At 37.8% G+C, this 26,980-nt stretch overlaps 1 protein-coding gene across 22 annotated transcripts in view; it reads left to right on the top strand.

Moving 5' to 3' along the window:
• The window catches only part of LRRC4C (leucine rich repeat containing 4C), a 1,155,475-nt gene that overhangs the window by 580,046 nt on the left and 548,449 nt on the right, over positions 1–26,980 (top strand). For 19 of the 22 annotated variants that reach the window (XM_072759170.1, XM_025991544.2, XM_072759164.1 and 16 more), the window contains one exon: positions 6,545–6,686. The exons of the other annotated variants lie outside the window; for them this stretch is intronic. The gene's annotated coding sequence lies outside the window, so the exon portion shown is untranslated. The remainder of the gene's footprint in view (positions 1–6,544; positions 6,687–26,980) is intronic. 22 annotated transcript variants of the gene reach the window in all.

Here is a 26,980-nt window from a genome sequence, read left to right as displayed (position 1 = left end):
ACAACTGTGGAGAGTTTCATTCACTTATCTATCCATCATCCCATTCGCTCCATAACTTTTAGGTTGAACCAAATGAAATTGCATATATACTCAACTGTTTATGACCTGAGGAATGGTAATGTCTTATGGTCCAAAATAAGACTTAACTGAATTCTGAGTAAAAGTAACTGTGAGAGATTAAAAAATTATTAGACCTAAGCATAGATGATTTGAACAAGAACATTATATGCTTCTCCATATACGCAACAAATCTTTGTTGAGTGCCTACTGTGCCTTGAACTCTGAAGATACAGTGCTAAACAAAATAAATGTAGCTGTGCCTACATGAAGGTTCAAATCTTTTGGGAAAATGAAAATATGCTCAAACCACTGTAGCATAAGAAAGAGGAAATTGCCTTAAGGTGGTATTGGAATTCAAAAGAAAATGATATGTCTCTCTAGTGGCATTTAGAATGGGTTTTATGGGGAAAGGGGTTTTCAGCTGGACCTTGAGCATTGGATAGGATTCAGTGAGGAAGGACACACCAGTTGAAGGGAACTGTAAATATGCTGAGGTAGGTGTTCGGTTCTTAAGGGACACAGTTATGAGTCTTGCACACAAATCGTTTCCAGTTGGTCAGGGAGGCAAAATGTAAAGAATTTTCACACAATGGAGAAGAATATGTGAGTTCACTGTAGGTATATACGTATTTGCTTTTCTTTGTGCAAAAGTAGTAATTCGCTGTGGCTACAGAAATTAGGAAGGGCTTCTCGGTCAAGGTTTTATCTGCTTTGCTAGAAAGAAGAATATCATGTAGATGGGTGGATGACGGAGGAAAGGATCTCTGAGTCGAAGGAAAGCCAGTAGGGAGGGCATGGCCGTAAAGAAGTGCATGGCATATTTAAGAGACATAGTCTGATTAGAATGGAGCTCAGACATGACAGAGATGAGGCTATTCACAAATACTGGACTAGATAAAGGAGACGTTTGATAGCCATGTGGAGCAATTTGTGTTATATTCACTGTGACATTACTGGAAATATATAAAAGGTAGCTACTTTTTCCTGCAAGAGCTAAGACCAGAGCTAGAGGAAAATGTACTGGCCAGATCATTATTTTCTTGTATTAAAATACAGTGACAGGGGATCCCTGGGTGGCTCAGCAGTTCAACGCCTGCCTTTGGCCCAGGGCGTGATCCTGGAGACCCAGGATTGAGTCCCACGTCAGGCTCCCTGGATGGAGCCTGTTTCTCCCTCTGCCTGTGTCTCTGCTTCTCTCTCTCTCTCTCTCTCTCTCATGAATAAATAACTAAAAATTTAAAAAAAAATCCTTTAATTTCACAAAAATGATATGATACTATATTTGTTTATAAGCATATAAAAGTAAGGGTATAAAAAACCTGCTAATGCTGGCAACTTCTTGGTATAGAGAAACAGAGAAGACTTAATTTCATTGTGCATCTATTATATATTTTGATTTTTATTACACGCATAATGTCACCTATTTTTTTTTTAGAATTAAAATCAGATCGCATAAATTGAGGCAGTATCTATGTTTACTACAGCTTCCAAATTCCATGTTTGAAATCAGAAAACCAACTCGTTTTGAACAACTCTAGTATTTCTGAAGAAAGCTCCCCGGTGGCCAAAATTTAAGATACTTGCACGTGTATGAAAAATGTATGTGTGTGCGATGCTACTTTCAGAGTGACGTCTGGGTGGTGGAAGCTGGTCAAAGGCTAACTCACAGCATATGGCCTCACAGGTTTCTTGATTCCTGCACACAGAGCATTCTCGGCAAGGTCAAGGGCAGGCAAGAAAGTGATTCATTAAACTTCTGTGGTTGATGCGCACTAGATGTATACTGCAAGTCAGCATCTTGTATATGCAGGCCTTTGTTTAGAGGACAAAGACTTTTTCAAGTGAGGAACTTGAAGACTGCATGTGTAGGGATGAAGAGCCAACAGGACAGATTGTAGGCGCAAGAGGAATCCCATTGTTCAGACTCAAGTTACAATTTTTTTTTTTTTTTGGAAAAGAAGACATTGTCATTAATAATAGTATTTCTCAGTCTGAGCTTCACTCCTACACACTTGAAGGAATTTAGCTAAATAACAATGGTAATGCTCCAATCTGTTCTTCGTCATTTAGATGGAATGTGGCATGCTGTACTCCTTTGTCTATAGCCGGCAATTACTGATCCTCTATCCCCAAGAAGCTTATCATCATATAAACACTTTTTTTTTTCTTTTGGGGCAAGCTACATGGAAATCAATCTCCAAAATTTTATTTACAGATAAGGTTAATATTAGCTATTGGAGCAGGAGAAAGTCTCAATGTCTTGGGGAAAAAGACACAATAGCCTCTTGGAGTAGTATAAAGTAGTTTTCCATCTGGTTATTCCCCTTTTACTCATTTTTCAAAATGTGTGGCCGTACTATTTTGGCATCTGGTTCAGCTCTCTTCTTGACTTGAAGCTCCCCTGGCGATGAGACATCTATTCTTTTCTCTCCTTCACTATAGTGGTTTGGCCCCAATCAGGGTCCAACCCCCTACCCAGGGCATGCATAGTGACTAGAGAGGTTTACATATTTACTATAAAATAGAGCCCCAAAGCCTGGATTCAATGCCAAAGCACCCCTATGTCCAAGTTCCATAAATACTTGAAGAAAATCATCATTTCATGGACCTGCATATTTTCAATGTATGATGATATTAAATTTCAAGGATAGTATATTGGCATGTTATTATTTTATGAACACGGGAGGAAAGAACACATTTTTTCTTTGAACTACCAATTGTCTTAGGCAAGTTTTACCTCATTTATTTTGCTACTTTTCTCCTAAATGAATGTGGTACAAGTATTTCTTAAAGTGCTACAGATCTATTTGGAAGATTTTAAACATTTTTTTTTCTATAATCAAAATTGGCCTTTGATAACCCAAGAAGAAAATATATGACTTCTCTTTTGAAAATATTTGCGATTATATTACCTCTATTTTGATAATGAATGATATAAGTACTGTCCCCAAATCAATATGTTAATTTAAAAAAGGACAGATGAATTTATTTTTTTTAAACTGCTTATGTCAAAATTTCTACCTGACACAAGACCACTCTGCTGTGACTTTCCACATAATTACTAAATCTGTTTTTTCCTACCTGACAGTAACAAATATGAATATGGAGATTCCATATCTGGTTAATTGTTACCTATATTTTGCTCAATGCGCTGGTAAAATGTAAAAACATATATTTGAGAATGTCTTATTGCTTTGTAAGACGACAGGTCACTGAGTGCTATCAAGGGAAGGGACCATTGTGAAAAACTCAGATGAATAACTATAATCTGAATTTAGGTGGGGAGAGTTGGGAGTAGAGAAAGTATCTGCAGTAAAAAAATGTGTTGTTTAATCAAGGATTGAAATGTTAGGGGGAAGAAAACGGGAGCTATTTCAAGAGAAGTGAACCAGAAGCACTCATGCACTTATGTAACTTGTCCAGTACTTGGCCCCAGAACAGGTACTAAGCTTCATTTATTAATATTGTCACCTATTATGGCGTTTGCCCTAACTCATGGTTATAAGACTTTGGATCAGGATCTGATTTTCCTGTAGGTCGGGCTTCCCTAGATTAGTTGATGGGTTTCACTAATGTTCTTATAGAACACAACTGAACGTTCTAACAGCATTACTCGTAGAAATAAGTGTTACAGATTTTCCCAACAGTCCCCAAGAGCCCTTACACATTAGTCCTTGTAATCCTTGTAGTATAGGATCCTAATACTTGGAATTCCCCAGTCCAGCAGACAGATGGAATTTGTATTCTCTCCTTCCCATTCTATACAAAGGAAGGCATGCTCTTGTTGTTCTTGTTGTTTTAATAGGCAAACCTTCTACAGAAGTATGAGCCCTTGGGGCACATTGGTGGCTCAGATGGTCAAGCATCTGCCTTCAGCTCAGGTCATGATCCCAGGATCCTGGGATCAAGCCCTGCTTCTTCGGGCTCCCTGCTCAGTGGTGACTCTGCTTCTCCCTCTCCCTCTGCTCCTCCCTATTCCCCTCCCTCTGCCCCTCCTCCCTCTCCCCTGCCCCACACTCTCTCCCTCTGCCCCTCCCCCCTCCCGTGTGCTTGTGCTCTCTCTCTCTCTCTTGCTCTGCTCTCTATTTTAAATAAATAAAATCTTTATTTAAAAAAAGAATTATGAGCCCCATAATGGATAACCAGAGACATGACGACTAGTTAAGTCTCCCTGGGCAAGTAACATATCCCGACCATTCTTCCATCCCTAGTCCTTATAGGCCACTGTTCATTAGGGGTTTTGTTTTTGTTTTGTTTTGTTTTGTTTTCTGTTCATTTGTTTGTTTTTTAATTTGTATAAGTAGCATGCAATATTATGTTAGTTTCAGGGATACAACATATTGGTTCAACAATTCTATACATTACTCAGTGCGTGCCATGAGAAGTGTAGTTACCACTTATTGTCATATGGTGTTGATATCATCACAAAACTATAGATTATATTTCCTATGCTGTACTTTTCATCTCCATGACTCATTTTATGAATGGGAAGTTGTTCCCCTTAATCCTTTATGTAATCCACCCCACTCCCTACCTTTGGCTGGCTTTTATGAGAATCTCTCTAATTTCTAACTTCGAAGTTGTACTTTGTATGTGTTAAATATATTTTCTTGTCTTCATGATTATTCCCTGAAGCCCGCTAGTTGAGTCTCTCTAATTTCTTCATTCTGAGTTTCTTAGCATATATCAGTTTCCCTTTTCTCTATTCAACTAATGCAAGACTTCTGAGTCATGATTATGCCTCTATAGGGGACCAAATTGTAAACCACTTCCTGATAAAGGCTATTCCAAAGCTTTGTCGGTTTGATGACACAGGGCATTAGTATAGAAAGTAGGCATATTTGAAAAAAAAGACAGTTTACTTTTTAAAGTTTTTTATGAAGGTTATGTGAGAGGTGTGGGAGCTGCTAAAAGTACCTTAAACATATATCAAAGATCCTTTATTCCTAATTATAGAAGTATCTGTATTCATAATAGATGATGTAAAAAGTACATAAAAGCACAGACTGAAAATGACCAAAATTCTACCACTTATATCGAATTTTATAACATTTTGGTATATAAGTTTTTTTGTTTGTTTGTTTTTTTAAATTTTTATTTATTTATGATAGTCACAGAGAGATAGAGAGAGGCAGAGACACAGGCAGAGGGAGAAGCAGGCTCCATGCACCGGGAGCCCGATGTGGGATTTGATCCCGAGTCTCCAGGATCGCGCCCTGGGCCAAAGGCAGGCGCCAAACCGCTGCGCCACCCAGGGATCCCGGTATATAAGTTTTTAAATATATCCCACGCTTGCTGGTTCTTATCATGGACTCTACTTCTAAACTATCTTGGTTTGAACCTTTGCTCGGTCACTAAGAGTATAGCTTTGGGCAACCTACTCAACCTCTCCATGCCTCAGATTCCTGATTTGTAATAAAGGCAGGAGTAGTACTGACCTATTTATTTGGTTTTTCTTAAGAGCATTAAATCAGTTCGTACAGGCATGGCTTTTCAACTTGTGCATATATTAATGCAGTTTGTTGCTGTTATTGATAATGCTGGTGTTACTATATAGTAGATCAAAGGACTTGACAAATTCTGTGCTTCTCTTCAAATTGCCCAAATAACTTTCTTTGAACAGCTGGCAGTCCATTTCTGAACTGAGTAGTTTAATTGTTAGAAACTACCGAACCTTACTGAGGAGTATTTCTTAATCAATTTTTGAGCCCCTCAAACTTGGTAAACAATAATAATGAATACATGATCTCTTAAGTATTTTTGAGAAACACTTTGCTGTTGGGCATTTTTGGTTGATTCAAAATGGAGTGAAGCGAGATATCTAATAATTCAAATATTTTTAAACTTCTCCTTTTGTACTTAAAATACAAAAAAAAAAAAAAAAGGCCATTATTTTCTTTGACCATTGAACTTCTTCTCCCTTTAGCTGCCATGTCTACTTACTTGGCAAACTTAATATCATTCTTGAGAAATAAACTTCACTCTACAGAAAAATTGTATCTCATTCTTTTGGAAGCATCCCTGTGGATTTTATAATTATTTAAATGGATAAAAATAATGAAAGATGTCACTTTGTCCCCCCAGTAATAAAATTAAACAAGTGCTAGAATAAGGCTGAGACTAGAATATCTTTGGCCACATGTTAGAGAAGTAGCAAAATTTGCAGTTTAATTACCTAATGTCTAATTCTTATGTAAGTGTAAACTCTGAAAGTGTTTAGAGTTTCAAGAGCTACTTGGCGGAGTAAGGGAAAAAAGAAAAACTTCAGTTCAGCAAAGACATCAAAGGGGGAAAGAAAAAGCCAGAGCCTTTTTACCAGCTGGAACAAAACCCTGGAGTTTTCATAGTTTTACCTCTGTAAATTGAATCATCACATTCTATTTGAACATGAATACAAAACTAGCCAGATTAGTTTATTATCTTATTTATTATCTGGGTTATTATCTAGGAGACCTGACTGATCCCAATTCCTTCTCTGTCCCAGAAAGAAGAGAAGGGAGTCTAGTATGAGAAGATCATCTCTCTTCGCAAGGCAGCTTTATTTCTCCTCCTGTACTGTCCACCTGCGGATCTCACTGAAATAGCAGAGGGACTTCATGAAATTTGGGTGTGTTGCATTATAAAAGGTAATTTCCCTGAATATACAATATTCACTTTCTGAATAATTTTTTCACCTAGAACATAACCTTTCTGTTGGTTGTGAACCTTTTGCACAAATAATATTTCTTCTAAGTGTTTCTGAATGTGATTTTATGGAAACCAGGGCAAATCTGGATCTAGATGAAGTGCCCATGTGTATGGGATTATGCATTCCAGCAGTGCTAGGTCTGGTTCCTATTCTATATGCTCAGAAGCACCTCTATTTCTCCATATTTTCAGAGGCAACACATCTTGGACTCCCAAGACATAAAATCACATAGGAGAAATTAACTGGTCCAATAAAGTAACTTCATAATTTTTTAAATGTGAAAGAGACAAATACTTTCCATGGGAGGTTACTGCAAAACCACTGGAGTCTATTATCAACACCATGCAATGCCCTCTTACACCAGGGATTTTGCTTATTACCCCCAAAAAATAGCCACATGCACTTTATTTCTTTATAACAGGATGCTCATGGTAGGGAAGATCTTTAAATAATCCTCATCTGGAATAAGGAAAACAAAAGGACTCGCAGCCTTTCATCAAATAGGCCCTGAGTGACAAAATACAGCTCATATTGTGGTAATTTTCCAAACAAATCAAGACCTCTGATTAAATAAGTTGGGCCTTAGGCTTCCTGCGATTCTAAAGACTATCAATAGAAGCATTGTGGCACAGTCTTATTAGACTCATTGGAGCTATAATTAATCATTGGAGAGAAACAAAAATGTAAAAAAAAATCCATTATGATTAATTTTCACAGGATGTCTTGGAAACCTTGCAGGAGGAATTAGTAGTCTGCCTATTTATAATTAACAGATCGCAAACACTAATGCATTTTCCCAACAGGGACTATTTAAATGGAAAGCTTTGTTGATGTGAGACTTAAATACATAGGCTTGAGTCCCTGAAAGATGTGTTTTACAGAGATTTTAGGACGATGCAGTTTATTCTCCTGATTGAGGGTTCTTGTCATGGCTCCTGTTTGAAGTGGTCATAGGAGAGAACCCCTTGGCTTCCTTTGGCTCAGGCAAGCACGTGTCAGCTGAGGATTCGGGTCTCCTGTTCACATTGCAGAGAGTCCTGCAGCCAGTGTGGACACAGCAGGAAGGAAGGAGCTCTTCAGTTAAGTGTTAGAGTCCAATTTCTAAGACGTTCATGTTTGGAATTTTACGATCATCTTGGCCAATGAAAATTGACAGAGGAACTCAAATTTGTATATATGGGATCAGGCAACTGTCAGAGTAATCATTACAATATTTGAGCTGCCCCTGCCTCTAATTTTGTCCAGACCATTGGAGGAATATCCACGCCAGATAACAACCTAGTGTTGTTACTCCATATCATGAATTCCTTCAATGACGACCACTGCTTTCTTTATTATATGGTAATATAATAGAGCCACTGTAATCTAGCCGGCCCTTATGGATATCATCTGAATCCTTTATATTTTCTTTCTTTCTTTTTTTTTTTTTTTTTTGAATCCTTTATATTTTCTAAGGCTGCTCCAAATTTATAAGTTACTTAAGACTTCAGGACTTTACCGTATTCTTTCTTCCTGTCTGTGCTATTTTTGATCTGAAAACATTCTTGCTCAACCTTTAAATTCCTTAAATACTTCAGGCACCTGTAGAACTCGTACTTGAGTCTGTTTTGGCCTATCCTTGCCTGTTGCTGCCTCTTGGGTTAATAATACATCCCATCTCCATGCTAATATGACATCTAGCGTGTGACTATTATCACGTCTATAAATTTGTACTGTAAAACCTGGTGGACGTGGATTATGTGTCCTCAACACCCAGAGAATGACTGTCCCATGTATGTCATCACTTCAGAGGGTAAATGTTGGATAAGAAGACTGGTCAATGTATTTAGTTGACGAGTATTTAGTATAGCTGTTTACTTCATCTTGTGAAAACATTTGTATGTTTTCTATGCTCCCTTTTAACATGGACTCAACAAAGTGTTTTTTTTTTTTTTTTCTGAATTGAAACTTGAGCTGACAAGTGGCCACTAAATTCTAGAAATATGTCTGCATTACAGGAGTGGAGTAACCTTATTTTAAAAGTCTTATTGACTTACCGAGCATAACAATTAAGAGAGAGAGAGAGAGAGAGAAGTTACTAAAGTAAAATTACAACCTTGCATTTTTATTGTACTGCACCTGAAGAGCATGCAAATTAGGATAGGGAGAAGCCCAACCCACTTTAGATATTGATGTGTAATGGACCATGTACATTTTGGATGGCACAGACTAGTGATCAAAGAGAGAAACAGATTGCTGGCTCATACCTTACCTAAAGTAAACATTGTATTTGTTACAACTGAAGTTTAATTTTTTTCCAGTCTCCTAACTAGACTAAATTATTTATAGCTATAGATGTTAAATAATGAAAGAGGATGGTCTTAGATTTCAAACTTTATTTCTTTCATTTTCCTACCGTAAACTCCACTCATCCATGAATTTATAATCTGCTTTTTTCTTTTTGATTTGCATTTTTATTATTTTTTTACTTCTTAAAGATTTTATTTATTTATTCATAAGAGACACACAGAGAGAGGCAGAGACACAGGCAAAGGAAGAAGCAGGGTCCTCTAAGGGAGCCTAATGTAGGACTATATCCCTGAACTCCAAGGTCAGGCCCTGAGCCCAAGGCAGCCTCTCAACCACTTGAGCCACCCAGGTATCCCTTGATTTGCAATTTTATTTATTTTTTATTTTTTTATTTTTTATTTTTTTGATTTGCAATTTTAAAGGACATGTTAGTTCCTCTCAGATTACCTTTTTCATACCTAAATAGGCATCTTATATCCATGGTATTTTAGGAAATTTGAAGAGAGAAACATTATAAGTTAATCAACTATTTTTCTAAAACTCAGAGAAGCTCTCATTGTAGGCAAATTAAATGGGCCTTAGAGGTCACAGAACAAAATTAAGGGCAAAAAAAAAAAAAAAAAAAAGAAAAGAAAAACTATATCTTTGCCCATGAATTTGATCCCTAACCACAATAGCAATATCACTTAAGCTGCCTGCTAGTAAATATGGCATCCTTGGTAGATTTTCTCATATTTGATTGTGACATTTGCAGCCAGAATTCAGGTTCCATTTGTCCTCAGAGATAAGCAAGACTCCAAATCATCAAAGTGTATTCAGATGACCCACCAAGTCAGAAGCAAAATCTTCAGAAGGGAGGGATGCCTGGGTGGCTCAGTGGTTGAGAGCCTGCTTTGGGCTCAGGGCCTGATCTTGGGGTCCCGGGATCCAGTCCCACATGAGCTTCCCTTCGAGGAGCCTGCTTCTCCCTCTGCCTGTGTCTCTACCTCTCTCTCTCTCTCTCTGTCATTCTTTCATGAATAAATAAATAAAATCTTAAAATAAAAAAGACTTCAAAAGGGAGAAAGGAGGAGAAACAAATGTTCAGTTGCTTGATTAAAACTGAATATACACCCAGCTGCTTTGAATGCATCCTGGGGAAAAGGAGAACTCCACACCGCTCAGAGGTGTGCATGGGGAGGCACCCTTTGGAGTAGCCTCAGGGCTTTAGAATGAAGCCCATCAGCAGGGAGCATAGAAATCAGGTTCAAACTAAGCTCTGAGTGGCTATGTGAACTTCCACAAGTTATATAACATCTCTAGTTAATTTTCTCATTTGTGGGGCGTCTGGTTGGCTCTGACTCTTGATTTTGGCTCAGGTTATGATCTCTTGATTTTTGGCTCAGGTGAGATTGAGACCCATGTCGGGCTCTGCTCTAAGAGTGGGGCCTGCTTAAGATTCTCTCTCTCCTTCTCCCCTTTATCCAGCCTTCTCTCATTCTCTCTCTCTCTCTCTCTCTCTCTCTCTCTCTCCCCCCCGAAGGAAGAAAGAAAAGAAAAAAAAAAAGCTGTTTGTGGAGAGAAAAACCTTGCTTATCCTATTTTTTTTTCTCATTTGTAAAATGGAAATAAGATTACCTGGATCACTAGGTTGTAAGGAATAAATGAGATAACATATATAAAGACAGTGTTTTTCATGTTACAAGATGAGATAGGTAGGTAGGTATAGAGTGATCGAATAATGTATCTAGCAGTCTCTTTTCTTCCATGGAAAGAGTTCTGTGCCCTGAACTGGCTGCTGTAATTTGTCCTGCCTTCCCTCTATTCATCCCTTCTTTTAAATCCCACATGTGAAAAAAAAATCATAATACGATCATTTAGACAAAACAAAACAAACAACAACAAAAAACAAACAACAACAAAAAAATGGTTTGATTTCATGCTCAACTAGTTCAATCCCTGTTGCAGGGTGCTTTTTGTTTTTTAAGTAAAAGCTAAATTATGTGTCTCTAATCAAATCTTTGTAAATTGCCACACTGACTTCTGGATCAAAACGGCAGATTGAGCACCTGCTTTTTTATATCCTCTCCATTTATGTTGAAATGATAGTAAAAGAAGAATAGATCTACAACAAGGATTAGCATCAGAGAATGTGCCATTAACAGCCTAGGTGTTTTGAAGAGTTTTAGAAGTAGGAGAGGGCAGGGATCACACTGATGGTGATGAAGAGCCATTCTTTCCCATGTAGTTGCACAGAGCCTTCTAGCTCATTGTCAGCAAGTATGAAGAGCAGGAGTAGGCTGTGGGGGTAGACATTTGGGTTATTTATTAAACACTCTAGAGTCAGAGCACCTGGTTGACTCAGTAGGTTAAGCCTCACTTTGGCTCTGGGGTCATGACCCCAGAGTCCTGGGCTCCATGCTCAGCGGGGAGTCTGCTCCTTCCTCTTCATCTACCCCTCCCCCTTGCTATACACTCTCTCTCTCTCATTCTCTCTCAAATTAAAAAAAAAAAAAAAAAAAAAAGAATTGTAGAGTCAACAGCAAGACAAGTCAGATCCCTTCTTTCCTGCCTTTATCCCTCTTTTCCTCCTCCTGACCCCATTCAACAACTGTTCCAGAGCACTGTGTCAGAAGGGATTTTGTAATCCAGAGAAAACATTTAAAATTCTCTAAAGAAAGTGTAAAATACAGAAAGGTTGGGTTTTCTTTCTTGTTCATGCTGGTACCTGCAGGAGAAGCCCAGAAGAGACTGAGGTAGGGGAAGAAATACTCTGAGGCTCTCCGGTGCTGAGGGAAAGCCTCCTCATTTTGATATAGAAGGAAGGGCCTCATATGGCCTTCCTGCCTCCCTGCCAGCAAGGATAGTACCAACATTTCTGTATAAGAGAAACATGGGGTGGGGGAGGTTTTCATCTCAGTTCAAAGAAAGGCCCATGCGACCTTGACTTGGAGCCCGTGATGCATAATGAGTGCACAGTTGTGACTTAGATTGTTTGCTGACAACAGATGGTTTTTGGAGGAATCCTAATGGAGACGTGGGAACTTGTCCTCCAGTTACATCCCCGTAGCAAGCATGTGCTTTGACATGTGTGTTTATTTGGGGTGGCTAAGAAAACAGTAATGAAAATGTGGCATAGGGAAAGTAAAATAACCCCAAATTTCTCCCTGTTGATCCCAGTTACCTACACGGAATGCTGCCAGGTAACAAAGCTTTACTTCACTTTCAAAGTTTTTGATCAGTTCTTCTATTTAGAGCAGAAGTCAGCTGGGGTAGATATTAGCTTTTGCTAACAAACAATTAAAAAAAAAGTCAGAAAGGCATATAATATACGTTCTTATCTCACAAATCTGCATATTGGTTGGGGTGTCTCTGATTCAGGTTCAGCGTCTATAAGCAACAGCTGTGGTGGCTCTAAACCTCAAATCTATTTGTGGAGCCCAGAGACTGTGGCTACTCAGGATATTTTCTTCTCATGATGATGGCATAAGCAAAGATGACAACCTCAACCCTACAGGCTATTTCAAGCATGTGCTCAAGTCATTTCCACTAACATCTGGCCAAAAGCAAGTCACAAAGTCAAACCTAAAGTCAACGGTTGGAAAAGTTTACTCGATATGCCATGAGGCCGTGACCAGGGTGTACATGTAGGACACAATTCCAGGGGAATGGAATATTTGTAGCCAATAATTCAAGTCGTCACAGCAAGAGACCTAAACTCACATTTGACACCGAATCAACCTTCAGAACCATTTAATTTTGTCCTTTATCCTTCATGTATGTAAATTTGGATCCAGGGATCAACATTTTTAGAAAAAAATAGTAGGAAAGAAGAAAGGACACCAGCATCCACATAGACATTTGGTAGAGGTCATCGGATCCTATAGGAATGAGGACAAACAAACCTGATTTCCTGTGGAAGTTCCTTTCTTCTTAATTCATTTTCTTTCCACCAATGTCCACTGCTCCTCTGCTACCTACACAGGGTAGTGTGCCATAGGATGGGAATGTGTGAGGGAGGGATATGCAGAAAGGTTGAAGTGAAATTCGTATTGTCCTAGACATATAGGCCTACCAGTCAATTTTGACAGAATGTGATAAATCACTTGGGATTTAGTGAAAAATATCAGAGTAGCATTTGAAGCTGTTTTCATAGGAACATGTGAAATTGTATGGCCTTGAGTCATTTGAGAAGACAGCACCTTCCTCCATCCCACTAGAGGATAGTGGATAGTTTGGGAGCTTCCAGTGAGCACTTGTCTTCCCATCTCGAGCGAAGACTGCTTCACGGTATCTGTGTTCAGTGTACAAATCCATTTTTTTAAACAGATTGTACCGTGACAAGAAAACCATTTAAACCGTATATTTTGAAAAAGAGAAAATGGCGATGATGGACCGTTTCTCTTATAAACTCTACCAAGAGATACCATTTCAGAGACATCGATAAGAATGCTAATAATACCCTTTAGCAATATCACTCTTCTTAAAGTAAAAGTCAAATTAACTGTTAAATAATTTATGATAGTTGGAATCTAATGAAAAGGACTTGCAAATTATGAGGCTGGGAGTTTAAAAGTTGAAGGACACTGTAACTACAGGAACATGATGGGGCTGAAATTCACACCCAATTTTTGTTATTACTCATACATCTCATCTGACATTAACAGAATTTAGCCTGTGAATCACAGAATTGTATTAATTCTTGGGCACCATCTCTTATCTTATCCAGACAAAAATGTGTTAATTAGCATAACAACGCGGATTGTGTAACTGTGATAATAATAAAATTGTAGCTGATTTCACTAAATTCTAAGTCTACAAATACATTATCATTGCAATTAATGGGGAGTCTCATCATTTTTTAAACTCGACAGGTATTCTTAAATGTTCTTTTTCTGCAAGGTGAATGTAACTCTCATTTCTTAAATCTCAAATAGTCTAATTCCATTCCTCCCTTCCTTGTTCCTTTCTACCGTCTTTCCTTCTTCCTTCCTTGCTTGTGTCTTCCTGTTGTTGGTTTCTCCTTTCTAATGGGTTGAAACCTTAAAAAACAAAACAAAACAAAACAACAAACAAAAACAAAAAAAAAACGTAGTAAGCCTTAAAAGCCATATACTATTTTAGTTCCTGTTAGTGGTATTGTAGACCCCCTCTAAGGGTTTTCAGTTGTGAAACATTCGCTCTGACTGTTGTGTGGAATAGACTGCAGCATGTACTATTATAGGCCAGACCTTTCAAGTTAATCTACTTTATTTAAAGCCAACACATATATTTCTGTAACAGAAATAATCTGCCAGCAATCAAAACAAGAACAAGGGAGAGACAAAATGGGAGTGGTTGTGAGGCATGAATGAGTTTAATGAAAAACACTTAAAATGGTTTCCTAAAATGGTATTATTATTGCTTAATTAATTATAGCAGAGAAAAATGAGATCTAAGTCAGTTCGTCTCTATGGCGTATTGACCATTTTGTTTTTGCTTTTTTAGTCCCTTATCATAGCTGAGCCCAGCAGCAGTCTGATGAGCGGCAGGGCCGTGTTTTATTAGAGAAGGCATATTTCCTTGGTCCCTTGACCCACTTTATAACAGGATTCAACTCTTCAACTTTCTCCAGAGTAAACCTGGGCAGTTGCTTAGGGACTGCTTGCCAGCTGCATGAAGGTTTTGGATGAGATTTGAAGGGGTCCTTTGTCGTTTCTACATTTCTCTATGAGACATGGAGGTAGACGTTGTGAGTGAGGTAGAGGCCCCAGAGAACAAAGTGTTAAATAAATATAATGCATTGGACTTGGCTTTAGTGGATATAGATCTGTTTAGGTTTATCTTTAAGGGATTAGAATCTTAATAAACCCTTCTTCTTTGAACTAAAAGATACCTTGAAATGAATCCTATGGTGATACAAGAGAATCAGCTTGGTTAAAATAGCACGATCTGTCCAATGAATGTTGTGCTAGCAACTTGCTTGTAAGATACTTCTTTCAGGAACATGGTCTTATCCCAGTTTACAAAATAATTCTGGGACTCAACGTTCAGAATTACTTTTAGAATTGATGTACAAGACATTATAAAAACATGGGGCGCCTGGGTGGCTCAGTCCGATGAGCTTCTGCCTTTGGCTCAGACTGTGATCCGGGGTCCTGAGGTCATGACCACACTTCTAGGTCCTTGCTCAGTGTGGAGTTTGCTTCTCCCTCTCTTTCTGCCCCTTTCTTCTGACTCCCTCACTCCCGCCATGCTCTGGCTCTTTCTCAATTGCTTTCTCTGAAATAAATAAATAAAATATTAAAAAAGAAGCAACATATAAAAACATATTACCCTAAAATTGGAATATATTCTGAACCTAAATGAATTTATCGAATTTGAACACTTACCTTCCTCATTCTTACTCTTAGGTTGTTGAGGGTGATTCTCCATTCAAACTTTCCCCTGATATGATGTTAAAGATAATACTATGCATCTCTTCCACACAGAATTCCAAAAATGTTGTAATCAAGAGTTGAAATCCTGGAGGAAGAAGATAATCTCCATAGTGGTTTTATTAAGAAAAAAAAATAAGCTAGCGCTCCTTTGTACAAGTAATTTTTTGTAAGATTATTGAACAACCTGGAAACTCATACATTTTCTATAGACTTACACATACACATTTGTTTCCTTGATATTGTATTTTGTCCAGTTATTTAAACTTGGTGCCATTTAAGTGAAGATCATTATTAATAGTAGAACTTTAAGGTATATATAGAGTTTGGTCAGCATTCCTGTTTATGGTTTTGAAAAAATAATAGATCATTTGAGGATACTGGTCTTCATTGTAAGAAAATTGTTATGTTAATGTCCAAAATAATTTCTTTTTTTTTCCAAAATAATTTCTAATAAAAGTAGGGACACTGGACAGCCCGGGTGGCTCAGCGGTTTAGTGCCACCTTCAGTCCAAGCCTGGTCCTGGAGACGTGGGATCGAGTCCCACGTCAGGCTCCCTGCATGGAGCCTGCTTCTCCCTATGCCTGTGTCTCTGCCTCTCTCTCTCTCTCTCTCACTCTGTCTCTCATGGATAAATAAATACAATCTTAAAAAAAAAAAAAGTATGGGATCCCTGGGTGGTGCAGCGGTTTGGCGCCTGCCTTTGGCCCGGGGCGCGATCCTGGAGACCCGGGATCGAATCCCACGTCGGGCTCCCGGTGCATGGAGCCTGCTTCTCCCTCCGCCTGTGTCTCTGCCTCTCTCTCTCTCTCTCTATCATAAATAAATAAAAAAATTAAAAAAAAAAAAAAAAGTAGTGGCACCTGAGAGGCACAATTTGTTAAGCATCTGCCATCAGCTCAGGTCATGATACCTGGGTCCTGGGATGGAGCCCTGTATCAGGCCCCTGCTCAGGAGGGAGTCTCCTTCTCCTTCTGCCCCTCCTCCCCTTGTGGGCATGTGCACACACACTCTCTCTCTGTCAAATAAATAAATAGAATCTTTAAAAAAATTTTAAAAAAGCAAAAAAAGTAAACCATTGATTAAAACTAGCTAAGTGGATGTGCATATGTGTGTAGTAATTGACAACACTGAAATCATATCTAATGAACAGGAATAATAACCCAGCTTTATAAGAGATACACAAATTCTATTAATAGTCTGTCACAAGGAAGGAACATAATAGCAAAGGCTCTAAGTAAATTGATATTCCCATTTGTTTGCCTACACTCAGTCTTCTTGAACTGAATCTTGTGACAATTTACTGATTGCAACAAGATACCCTACAAGAAGACAAAGTTTGAGATTGAACTTGGTAACATTAGATTCACTTGGGCATGGTAGTCTTATTCAAGTCATTTTGCTACCACTAATAAAGATGCTATGATCTGTGTTTTTTTAAATATTTTATTTATTTATTCAAGAGAGATACAGAGAGAGAGGTAGAGACCCAGGCAGAGGGAGAAGTGGGCTCCATGCAGAGAGCCTGATGCAGGACTCCATCCAGGGACCCCAGGGTCACACCCTGAGCTGAAGGCAGATGCTCAACCGCTGAGCCACACAGGTGCCCCTAAAGATGCTATGATTTAAAAACAAAAACAAAACTGTGGTTGGTGGGGTGAGGCGTGAGCCAGAGAAGGGCAGAGGTAATGTCACAGTCATTCTCTTCCAACTGCATTGAGAGCCCCCAGAGCTTGGGGCAGAAGTGGGCGTAAATACAGCCACAGGCAGTCAGAGCTGCGCCAGGGGGCAGTAGTCAGTGTTCCCAGGGATTGGATCTTAAAATAGAGGACCTGAGAACATGTTATTGCGGTGTGGTAAAAGGTGTTGCGAGTAAATATGCCAAAAATATAATTAAGGGAAATGAAAGTGTTTATTAATGAAACAAATTGAAAAGCTGACAGCAGGAAGAAAGGGTTGAGAGGCTGTTGTTTGGAAGCAAAATCAGTAATGCCCATTTTAAAGAATAAAAAATGGTTAGGCACTCAGGCTTTTGGCTGGAATAAATGAAAGTAAAGGATTGTAAATCAATAATGCAATGAAGGGGGCAGAAAGCTAATGGTTCTTTTGTTTCAAATTGTAAATGGCATTTTTGTATTCCACTGTAAACCTTAAGTGATGGCTTTGTCTATGACCGTATAGAAAGCCTGCCGTCTCACTTTCCTGACTTACAGCAATCTCTACAAAAACTTGACTTTATTTACTCTGCATTTGGGTGCATGTAGGTGTGAGCTAAGAGTTACAGCTCTTTTGGCATAGAGATAACTACTTTCTCAATATAAGATTTCCACCTGCAATGATTAGGGTCCAGTAGACTAGAGTGAAAGACATGAAGGACAAAATCCATAAATTGGAATATTGGCAAGAAGTGAAAAGCTAAATATCTTAAGATAGTTTGCTCTGCTGAAAAGTCATATCCATTAGTGGTTATCCTTTCTGTTTCTAAATATAGGGAATATTATACCAACTCTGAAAAGATATCCTTATGCTAAAGGTGAGGTTCTATTATTTGGAAAGCTGCCCAAATCTGAAAAAGGTCAAGAAGCCATCCCAAACTAAATTGGAGAATGCAGAATGTCATGCTCTAGTCGGTCGTTCTAGAGTGAAGGCTCGGGGTATTTCCTGAACCCACTATGAGTTGGTGATCAACTGGCAGTTGGTTGATCCTATTTTATATATTATATATAAAATTATATATATATATAAATATAATAAAATTATAATAAAATAATTTTATAAATTATATATATTATATATAACATATATGCATATATAATTATATATTTATATTTGTCATACATATGTGTGTGTGTGTGTGTGTGTATTCATTTTACAAACTTTCCATATCTTTCACTCTCTCCCCTTTCCCCTTCTTCTTTCCACTCTAAACCTTTCTACTTCCATGAAATTTTACTGGCAATCTGCATGTTCATTAGTCTTCCTTATATTAAAAAAAAAGCCTCTAATCAATTTTCAATTTGTAGCTCTCTGATTTCACGGAGTGTTCTTTTACTCTATTACACATTATAAGAACTGTATATGAGGGTCAGTTTCAAAGAACAGTCTCTAAATGCCATTTGTTATAATGGTGTTTAGGAACAGGACTTTGGTGATGACCCTTTTTATCTATTTCATATATTTAAAGTAGGTCAAACAGAAACACTTACCCTCCTGTATGCCATTCATCATTAATGTAGCTCTATTATCTTGCTTGGTATCTTCTCCTTTTCATATTAAATAGCTCTCATCCTCTGAAACTCTCTTGTTAGGAAATTGCTTTATAGTAATCACATCTCTTACCCTTCGCAAGATCTTTTCTATTCTTGCTTTGTCATCTCAGAAATTAAATGAGAAAAATGGAATGTAGTGTATAAAATGAGGGCATCCGCATACTGTTATATGTTTCTGAATTTTCTTTTTATTCTTATATATGTGAGTCCACAAAGAAATCTGCAGTTCCATAAATGCATTCAAAACATTGACATTTCTAGGATGATAATAAAAAGGTATCTTATACTAGTAGTTACTGAGAAGCAGAAAATAATTTTTATGTAATCAAATACCACATCTCTTGCCAAAACATACTCGAGATACCTTTTATTTGATGGATGTCTATGTTTTGAGCTTTTTCAGAGTCAGCATGTTAGAACTGGATATAGACCTAAGGAAGGGATCCTGTGTAAGCTTTATTTTACAGATGAAGAAATTGAGCCATTTTGCTAATAAAGATCAATGCTGCATTGCTTGACTCTTAGACCTATACTCTTTCCATCACATTCTATTGATGCCTATGTTATTGCCATGATAGATTGATATATATAACCATCTATAATTTAGAAAATATTATTTTCTCAGTCAAGTGTTGCATAAGCAACTGATGCCATTATAGCTCTAAGGTAGAAGGTAGGAGAAGGTGGTGGAAAGAAAGCAAAATAGCGTTTGCCTCTTAACTATAAGTTATCATCTTGACTTTTTTCTGATTGACACATTCCATTTGATCATAGCATTCTATTTGATTGACATCTTAGTCAATCTTAAAAATTTGAGAGCCCTTAGTTTTAAGAACTTGAAGCCTTGGAAATACTTGAATAATAAGTATGATAAAATAATAACCCTTTCAATATATACATATATATTTTATATATGAATTTATATGATACAAACACACCTCTTTATCAAATTACATACATAATCTGATTTGATTTTCACTGTAACCTAAAGAGATTGAAAAATAATTAAAACCAACTAATTCATTTTTGAGGAAAAGAAAGAAGCTTTGAGACATATTAGTGACTTACTAAAGTAGCGATGTTAGTAAATAGTTGAGATGATAATGTCTAGAACCCACTTTGCCTTGCCTCCCCTGCCTGGGTCTTCTGCTACACCAGACCATCTCCATTTGATTTCTCTTGATACACCTTTATGTACCATCATATATATTATATAACTACACGTTTATATTTAGTTGAAAATAGCCATTTACATGTAACCATCACAAGGGTACCCAGCAGTCGTGGAATGATTCCTGAATGAATATAATTTCAGATTCCACCCACTTTAGCTAATGACCACCCAAAAGTAGGCACTCGACAATGTCGCCCTCCTCTTCCACCCATTGTAACAGAATCTGTCATTGTCTCCACATAAATATCCATGATATTTTTACAAACTGCCTTACTTTGCCAGAAACCAGTATATCTTAACCGTGTTGGGAAGTTTCAGAGCAGTAGACTCTACTCAGCTTTAATTCCAAGGAAGCTTCCTGTTTCTACATTTGTAACTCTATGTAATAATACCCTCCATGAACTTTTGTTTTAATGTGACCAAGAGAAATATAAATCTTTTGAACTCCCTTGAATTTAGCAATAAGCTTAATATCATGTACTTGAAAATATCTTGGACTGTGTAAATCAGACTAAGAGTTGAACAAATACAATAACATTTTAAATTGCTCTTTTCATTGCTTTCTTTAATTTGTTTTACCATTAATGAACTATGAAAGTAACACAAATGAAATGTATAAGGGAAGTCCATGTATTGTTGAGCAAGTCCATGATTTATTGTCCGTCTGTACAAAATAACTCCAAATCATTTTACCAAGTTAAAAAATTATTTTCATTCAATATCTGAGTTCCTAAGTAGTAACAATAATATTTCCCACAAGTTAAGTTTTTATTATCTTTTTTGTCTTCAAAAGGTTTTATAGGGGATCCCTGGGTGGCGCAGCGGTTTGGCGCCTGCCTTTGGCCCAGGGCGCGATCCTGGAGACCCGGGATCGAATCCCACATCGGGCTCCCGGTGCATGGAGCCTGCTTCTCCCTCCGCCTGTGTCTCTGCCTCTCTCTCTCTCTCTGTGACTATCATAAATAAATAAAAAAAAAAAAAAAACAAAAAAAAAAAAAAACAAAAGGTTTTATAAATTCTTCCTATGACTTTTGTGCATTTATTTGTACATATATTATTTTCAGATACTATTTTGTTTTGAATATTTTTAATTCAATTTTTAAAATTTCATTGCTATTTTCTAAATGGTTATTCTTGTACAGTTCACATACATTTCTGTTAAATTACCTCTATATGTACTGGTTTGCACAACTCATTCTAGGAGCCAGGGAACAGATGGAATGGGTTTAAATATAAGCAGCACTTGCTGGCTCTCACCCCTGTTGTAGAGGCACTTGGAAGAGACCCAACACACATCAACATCTAAGTACACATAATATATATATATATATATATATATATATATATATATATTGCTCTCTGTCTTCAAATACGTATATATATATATTTTTTTTTTTTGAAGGCATGGCTTTCAGAGAGTTTTCAGATGGCCTTACTTTCACAAGTGTCTTTCCTTGTTTTTGAGCCAAGTCTTTTACCTTGTTAATATGCAAAAATTTGTGAGATTAAATAATATTTACCTGGGAGTTAAGTCTGCATAGAAACAAGCTCATTATCTTACCTCAAAAATACGAAGTTTAGTAGGAGATCAGGAATGAGCTTCAAAATAAGTTAGTGTAGAAGATCCAACCACAAGAGGAAGTAAGGGAAGAAAAACAACATAAAACAGAGGCTGAACCAGCGTAAAAAGAAAAGAAATCTGCATTTTAGATTATAGGTATGCAACAGGTAGCCTAGCAAATTTACCTCTCATATCCCCTTCTTTGGTAAAGACTGATGGTCCTGAATTATATATGTAATTCAAACAAATATCTCCTTTTTCTTAAAAATACATTAGACTTGTTTTACCCATGTTTGCATATACTGCAGCAGAGGAGCAGCCCAGAGTAAGATTTGTCAAATCTGGATTTCCAAACTAGCAAAGAATATTCTCATGAGTCACATGTGTGCAAGGGAGCAAGTTAACATTATGGTGTCTCTTCCTTTCCTATTATAGGAAGTCACAGGATCAAACTCTTGCTTGCTCAATAAACATGTTTAATTTCTTATATTTTTGATATTTTAATCTTTGCTAGACCCAGAAAATGCTACAGAATATATTTATATACACATATACACTCTGACACATTTACCTCTTCATCTTCTTTTCTTTAACTGTATCATCTTAGAATAAAATATCTTTGACATTCCTAAATGAAATGTGCATATGTCTTCCATTCCATCTGTGTGGTTAAACTGATTTTAAGAAGAATATTGAGGTTTCTGCTTCAGCCATAATGAAATAATTGGAATGGGTTTTTCTTCCTACCATAAACAATTAGAGAATTGAACAAAAATTATGAAACAGCTGTTTACAGACTTTGTAAAACAGGAAACGCAGGATTGTGGTCCATGAGACAGGAGAATGAGATAACGCCTATGAGCAATTTGGATTCACTTTGGGGATGGTTTTATAAATAGAACACATCAGCCTTACTGAGTTGAGGAGAAAAAGATGAGGTTGCTTGACTTAGTAGGGTGAAAACGGAAAGGAGAGAATTTTTCAGAGAAGGAGTTCCAGAAATCTGTGGCAGAGTAGCCTCACATCTGTTGTAGGATATTAAGCCAACACAAGCAGACTGAAACTGCATGAAGCCAGGCAAAGATTGACCAGAGGTTATAGGCTGAATAATTCCCAGAGCACAAACAGAGCTAGAGGCCTATGTGGAGAGTCTCTCACACCTTGTATAGTCTGTAGAGACATTAGAAGGTTGTTCCTTAGTGATAGGGCTTAATACACTCCCCATAAAGGATACACTAAATTTGACAAAGAGATCCTTATAAAAACCAGCCTCAGAAAGACTTGTACCTAACATGTATAAAGAACTCTTAGAACTCAAAAATAAGGTGGCAAACAGTTCAATGAGAAAAAAAAATAGGCAAAGAATTTGAACAGATACTTGATTAAATAAGATGGCCAAGAGGCTTATGAAAAAAAAAAAACAACCTGCTCAGCATTATTAATTATTAGGAATATGCAAATTAAGGGGTGCCTGGGTGGCTCAGTACATTAAGCCTCTGACCCCTGATTTCAGCTAAGGCCATGATGTCAGGGTCATGAGATCAAGCCCAGAGTCAGACACTGGGCATGAAACCTGCTTAAGTTTCTCTCTCCCTCTCTCTTTTTCTCTCTCTGCCCTGCCTCTACTCTCTCTCTCTCTTAAAAAAATGCAATATGAAAATTAAAACCCAGAAAGAAAAGAAATACTACTACATACCCAGAAGGAAGACAAAAATTTAAAAATAAGTACTGATAATATCAAATGTTCATGAGAATGTGGAGCAATGTTGATGTACATATAAAATGGTTTGACCATTTTAAAAGAAAATGAGGCAGTTTCTTGTAAAGTTAAACTTCTATTTGCCATATGACCCAGAAATGCCAAACCTAGGTATTTATACAAGAAAAATGAAAGCATATGTCAACAGAAAGACTTACATAAACATTCATAGCAACTTTCTAATAGCCTTCAACTGGGAATAGCCGAAATATCCATCAATGGGTAAATGAGGAAACAGACTGCTATATAGTCTTAAAATGGAAAGCTATTCATCAATAAAAGGAGCGGACTTACTGCATGCACCAGTATGAATACATCTCAGAATTACCATGCTGAATGAAAGAAACCAGGCACAAAATGATGCAAAGTGTCTGATTGTGGTTATATGGAATTAGAGAAAAGTTAAATATAATCTTAGTGACAGAAACCAGCAAATCAGTAGTTACCTGGGACCAGGGATAGAGTAGGTAATCATCGGCAAGATACATGAGAGAACATTATGGTTATTTACTTTTGGAGTAAAGAACATGTTCTATATCTTGATTGTGGTAGCAGTTACATGGATGCATGCATTTTTCAAAATGTATCAAACTGTACGTGCAAATACATGGCACAGCGTATTTTAATTTAAAATTATACTTCAAAAATAAAATTGCACTTCAACAAACTTGATTTGAAGACTGTAAAACCTATTAAAAGTCAGACAAAATAGTAGAAAAAAGTTATTTCCGCATTAAAATAGTTTTTGCCTATTGGAAAGAAGGAATGACTCACCTTTGGTGGTCCCATATTTTTATTCATTTTTGTTCCAAACTAGGAAGATGAATCTTGGATTGTTATGAATGGAATAGAACATTTCACTCTTGAGACCAGGGTCTGCTCTGCAAACACATGTGAATACTGTTAATCTTATCATAGCCTAAAGAATGATTTTAGAATGCAGACAAGTATTGGAAATGGTATAATTGTTTTAGTTTTGTCATTTCTTTTTTTTTTTTTAAGACTTTATTTATTCATTCATGAGAGACACAGAGAGAGAGGCAGAGACACAGGCATAGGGAGAAACAGGCTCTACGCAGGGAGCCCGATGTGGGACTCGATCCCGGGGTCTCCAGGATCATGCCCTGGGCTGAAGGCTAAACCACTGAGCCACCCGGGCTGCCCAGTTTTGTCGTTTCAAAATGATAACTTACTTAATTCTATCTTGCTCATAAAAGAGCACAAAGAGGAGGAAGGAACCAGTGACAACTTGATTGTACTACATAAATGCCTCGTCTACACTATTGGAGTCTTTCAGATATTTATAAATTGTAGCAGTCACGTTAGGTACCCTTAATCATTATAGTTTTGTTGATTATGTGAGGAAATTGACTGTGTTTTGAGTCAAAGTCTCTCTGGTTTTCCAGATGAGTGGGTTGAGGAATTGATTCTACCTGAAAACCTTACTGGGAAGAAAGAAATGTCTCACACTAAGTGATTATGCCATAGTTAGGTTCTCCTAGAAATTTTACTTGAGAGCATTGTGTGTGCTACACAGCATGACCAGCCAAGCCAGGCAATACGATTGTTAACATTTCTCCATGGGCCAAATTATAAGCCAGTGTCTTCCTCGGAGTCGTAGCCTTCCACTGTGGTCTGTCTGCTTCCTTCCCTAAAATTACAGAGGATAGGCAACCCTCGGATCAATCACCACTTGGAAAAGTCTCTATATGCCCTAGAGAAGTCCTAAAATTAATATGATTTGTCATTATTAGCTCGATCACTGCACATCTAAGTACCTTATTGGTTGCATATATGAAAATTTAATAAAGTTGTCAGGTATGGAAATCCACAAAATGGTAAAAAACTCCCCGTCCCAGTTTTGTTTTTTTTATTTTAAGATTTTATTTATTGATTCACAAGAGACACAGAGAGAGATGCAGAGATATAGGGAGAGGGAGAGACAGAGACAAGGCTCCCCATGGGGAGCCCAATGTGGGACTCAATCCTGGGACCCCGGGATCACAACCTGAGCCGAAGGCAGATGCTCAACGGCCAAGGCACCCAGATGCCCTGCACTCCTAGTTTGTAAAGGTCTTCTCCAATACCAAGGATTGAAATTTCTTTACGAATCATCACAACGTGTACCTGAGGAAGATGATGGTTTAAAAATGTAATCACCTAAGTATGAAAGAAAGCAGAACCATGGTGCTCTTTCCTAATGTATTATTTTAATGTATGGCGGCTGACCAAAAACTGGCTCTTTGTCATACCTGAAAAGGCGTTCTGAACAGTGCTCACCAGTCCAGTGCTATGTGAAAATGTGACTCGGTTTTCCACGTGGAAGCTAACAAGTGTATCTTGCTGAGCGCTTGATATAATGTGCTATATCTGCAGTAGAGTCTGGGAAACTGGTCAGCTTGCTGTCCTCATAAGGAGATCTAGGGCCATATTGTCTTTTTTAGAAATCCATGTGTAGGGATCCCTGGGTGGCGCAGTGGTTTGGCGCCTGCCTTTGGCCCAGGGCGCGATCCTGGAGACCCGGGATCGAATCCCACGTCGGGCTCCCGGTGCATGGAGCCTGCTTCTCCCTCTGCCTGTGTCTCTGCCTCTCTCTCTCTCTCTCTCTCTCTCTCTCTGTGTGTGACTATCATAAATAAATAAAAATTAAAAAAAAAAAAAAAGAATTTATTAGAAATCCATGTGTAACCAACTTCAACATCAGTTTCAATGCCCAAGGTCAGCAACAGGAAAGCTAATGTTGTTTATTATGTTCCCTACCCACCCCACCCCCGCACACACCACATATCAGATGAGGAATCTGGTCAATTGCTTTCTCAAGGTAAAACACCTCATCGCAGGCTTCTGGCACATTGTAGGTAGTGTGTTAAATGATTTCCATCCATTTTCTTGTTTAATCCTCTAAAAGCTTGACGCAAAATTCTTCATGACTTATGGTCTCCTGGACTAGCAACATTTAAATAACCATGAAAATCATCACTAAGGTAAAATATATGAACGTAAAGTGAAAGGTGTTGTAAAACACGTAACAGGGATCTACAACGTAGTCTGAGTACTCATGGAAGTCCTCCCCACGGAAATGGCATTGGAGCTGAGATTTGAAAGATGCAGAGAAATCACTTAGCAGAAGAGGAGGCAAGAAATCACTGCAGCAGGACAAACCAGCATGGAGAAGGCTGCTGGACGCCCTGTAAACAACCAGGGGAAGTGAAGTGTGGAAACCAGGGGGGAAAGCAGTATGAGGCAAGGTTAAGTAGTTACGTAGGGAGCAAGTCATGGAGTTCTTTGTAGGCTCTGTTACGCAGGTGCATTTTTTTTTTTGGAGAAAATAACTCTGGTCGCTGGTACATATGGATGGTGAGGTATATGACTGGGATGGGAAATTTTTTTTTATTTTTATTTTTTATTATTTTTTTATTTTTTTGGAATGGGTAATTTTATATGTCGACTTACCCTGACCACAGGATGTCCAGACATTTGGTCAACCATGATCCTGGATGCTTCTGTGAGGGTATATTTAAATGAGATGAACATTTGAACTAGTAGACAGAATAAAGCAGATTCCCTTCCCAAATATGTGCAGCCCTCTCCTCATCAATCCTTTGAAGACCTGATATAACAAAGAAAAAAACCTTACTGAGAGGAAACCTCCCCTGCCTGAAGGATTGAGCTGAGACATTGGTCTTCTCCTGCCCTGAGACTGAAACTTTTATCACTGACTCTATGGGTTGGTTCTCAGGCCTTCGACTAGGGATTAGAACTACATCACTGGCTCTCCTTGGTC

This window comes from Vulpes vulpes, chromosome 5 (assembly GCF_048418805.1).
Source record: "Vulpes vulpes isolate BD-2025 chromosome 5, VulVul3, whole genome shotgun sequence".
NCBI classification, from domain to species: Eukaryota; Metazoa; Chordata; class Mammalia; order Carnivora; family Canidae; genus Vulpes; species Vulpes vulpes.
Note: the sequence above shows the minus strand (reverse complement) of the source record. Positions and strands in the feature narration are given on the sequence as shown.